Source organism: Myotis daubentonii, chromosome X, assembly GCF_963259705.1.
Source record: "Myotis daubentonii chromosome X, mMyoDau2.1, whole genome shotgun sequence".
Classification (NCBI taxonomy): Eukaryota; Metazoa; Chordata; class Mammalia; order Chiroptera; family Vespertilionidae; genus Myotis; species Myotis daubentonii.
The window spans coordinates 122977164-122980644 of NC_081861.1; the positions used below are offsets into that span (position 1 = coordinate 122977164).

At 44.4% G+C, this 3481-nt stretch overlaps 1 pseudogene; it reads right to left on the reverse strand.

Moving 5' to 3' along the window:
- Positions 1 to 538: 538 nt before the first annotated feature.
- On the reverse strand, positions 539 to 682 carry LOC132225427 (small nucleolar RNA SNORA48; annotated as a pseudogene).
- Between the last annotated feature and the right edge of the window lie 2799 nt (positions 683 to 3481).

Consider the following 3481-nt stretch of genomic DNA (forward strand, 5'->3'; position numbering starts at 1 on the left):
TCGAGTTCTGTGGGGAAAAAGATGGGAAGTTGAGCCCCCAAGTCAAGGAAATAGAAAATGTTCAAAAAAGGCAACATATAAAATGGATTTGAACAAAGCATATATAAATTAGATTTAAACACAAAAAAGATGGCAGAAAATATTTCTTTAAAAATTTCTATGAAGTGCTGAAATAAGGATTGAAAACACAACATTCAGTAAAAACACTTGCTTGGCCCAGATGAGAAATTTATATATATATGTGTAAGGTTTTTTTTGTTTGTCTTTATTGATTTCAGAAAGGGAGATGAAGAGAGAGAGAGAGAGAGAGAGAGAGAGAGAGAGAGAGAGAAACATCAATGATGAGAGAGAATCATTGATCAGCTGTCTCCTGCATGCCCCATACTAGGGATTGAGCCCGCAACCTGGGTATGTGCCCTGACCAGGAATCAAACCATGACCTCCTGGTTCATAGGTTGACACTCAACCACTGAGCCACGCCCAGCCAGACTATTGGTATAAAATATTTCCACATGAGTTATATTCTTTTTTTAATGTGCCCCAGGCCCCAGGCATGAAACAGCTAGCTACCATCACAGGCATCAAGCTAGGATGAACTAAGGACTGTGCGTCTGCTTTGCCCCACACAGATATAAGAGCAACACCACCAATCAGGTGTCTCCTTGACCACTGCCAGGAGGTATGAGTTATATTCTTAATATAAAATAGGTTAGTGCCATTAGCCACAAAGAATACCAAAACAAAACCATTTCACAGAAATGAAACTTTCATGTAATCTAATCCATGGATGAGCCTATGGTCTGCTAGACTTAAAAAAAAAATCCTTAAACTAATCCTTAAATTGAAAGATGATAATCAAATTGTATTCTAGTGATTGTTTTATTTGAACATAAACTTTAGGGTTTTTTAAAAATTTCAATATGTATAGCATATTATTTTTACTCCCAGACTTCATTGAAAAAATGATCCATTTGTTTACAGATATCTTCTGTAACTCCTAAAATAAATCTCTCTCCATCTTAATATAACAGTAGCCATCCATTTGCTAAAATAAATATTTTTTCTAAACAAAATAAATTATGCAACCACTATAAAAGGTATCTTCTTTGTTTTAAAAAAGGTAACATCAAGCTACCAATCTGTTAGGGCAATGCATCATCATAGCGATAAATTACCATCCTTAGTAAATTTAATGAACAGCATTTAAAAGGAAGACTGAAGCCAAATAGAAATTACTAATAGCTATAAAACAAGGAGTTAGCAATGTCCTTTGAAATTGAATATGTGCCTTTAAGAGGCATATCAGCCTTCCGTGTTTTTAAGAAAGACACAATAGGCACCAGTCAATAAATACTCCAAGGTAAAACCTTTAAGGAGTTTTACGAAATATGATTTGTCATACCTAGTTTTATTGTGAATATTTATCATGAAATGTTAATATCATGTATTAAAATAATCACAACAATAAAAGAAAGCATATTTGTCTGTCAACACACATTTATTCAGCAACTATACTTGTGTGAGGCCCTGTCGAAGTCAATCCTATATCTCAAATCTGAAGTGCATTCTGTTTCCCTCCAAACAAGTATTTCATAATGTTTGAGAATATCAGAAACTCCTGTTAATCAAGAGACTTTTTCCTTTTTAAAATTTGTTATTGATGTGCATTATAATGCATAAAAGGATGTATTTCATAAGTTTATATCTCAATAAATCTTCACCAAGTTACAACTATTAGGACAAACACCAAGATTAAGAAACAGAGCATTACATACATCCCAGAAGCACCTTACCCCTCATTTCACTTCCCAAAGTAACTATTATCCTTCCTCTAACAGAATAGATAAGCTCTTTCCAGATGCCACACTTTATGTAATAGAATCATATATATGGACTCTTTCATTACTGGCTTCTTCCAATATTGTTTGTGGAATTCATCAACATGGCTACATGTAGTTGTAGATTGTTCATTTTCACTGCTGTATAGTGTTCTGTCATGAAAAATATAAATACATGTATTCCTCATTTTGGGAAATTTGAGTGGTTTCAGTTTGAGGCTATTATAAGAAGTCATGCTAGAAACATTGTCATACATATCTTTTGGTGAATAAAAAAGAGAAAAATGGTAATTGGCGTACGACGATACCCTTTTCATTGGCTAATCAGGGCTATATGCAAATTAACTGCCAACTAAGATTGGCAGTTAACTGCCAACAAGATGGCAGTTAATTTGCATATGTAGGCACAATGCAGGGAGGCGAAAGGGAAAGCAGGAAGAAGCCCCCTGCCACTGACAGTGATCAGAAACCCAGGGGGGAGCTAAGAGCTGGGGGGCAGGGCAAAGGCGGCCCTGGGGCCGCCTTTGCCCTGCCCCCCAGCCATGATTGGAGAATCAGGCGCCTTTGCCGCCCTGGCCAGTGATAGCAGGAAGTAGGGGTGGAGCCAGCGATGGGAGCTGGGCATGGTCGAAGCTGGCAGTCCCAGGAGCTAGGGGTCCCTTGCCTGGGCCTAAAGCAAAGCCCACGATCGCGGGGCCGCTGCAGCTGCGGGTCCCCGCTGCCCGGGCCGGACGCCTAGGCCAGAGGCATTAGGCCTGGGCAGGGGTGGAGCCTGCAACCGCGGGGAGCTGGGGGTCCCCTGCCCAGGCCTGACACCTCTGCCAGAGGCCTCAGGCCTGGTCAAGGGGCCGATCCGGTGATTGGTGATCGGAGGGTGATGAGGATCAACTCCTCTGGCCAAGGCATCAGGCCTGGGCGGGGGGCTGAGCTGGGGATTGGGGGGATATGATGGTCCCCTTGCCCAGGCCTGAAGCCTGGGTCAGAGGCATCAGGCTTGGGCGGGGGGTGGAGCAAGCGATCAGAGGGAGATGGGGGTCCCCTGCCCAGGCATGATTCCTGGGCCAGAGGCTTCAGGCCTGGGCGGGGGCCAGAGCCAGTGATCGGGGGGAGATGGGGGTCCCCTGTCCAAGCCTGACACCTCTGGCGGAGGCCTCAGGCCTGGGCAAGGGGCCGATCAGGCGATTGGAGGGTGATGGGGGTCTACACCTCTGGCCGAGGCATCAGGCCTGGGCAAGGGGCAGAGCCAGCAAGTGGAGGGGTCTGGGGGTCCACTGCCCAGGCCTGATGCCTGGGTCAGAGGCATCAGGCCTGGCCTGGGGGCAGAACCAGTGATGGGGGGAAATGAGGGTCCCCTGCCCAGGCCTGACGCCTCTGTCTGAGGCGTCAGGCCTGGGCAAGGGGCCGATCCTGTGATTGGAGGGTGATGGGGGTCAATGCCTGAGGGCTCCTAGTATGTGAGAGGGGGCAGACTGGGCTGAGGGACACTCCCCCCCACACACCCAGTGCACGAATTTCGTGCACCAGGCCCCTAGTAAGTCTATAACTAGGAATGGAATTGCTAGGGCAGATATGTTTATTGATTGGTAAATACATCTTCAAAATTTAAAAATGGGGAAAAAGCAAAGTACTAAAAAAGACATTTA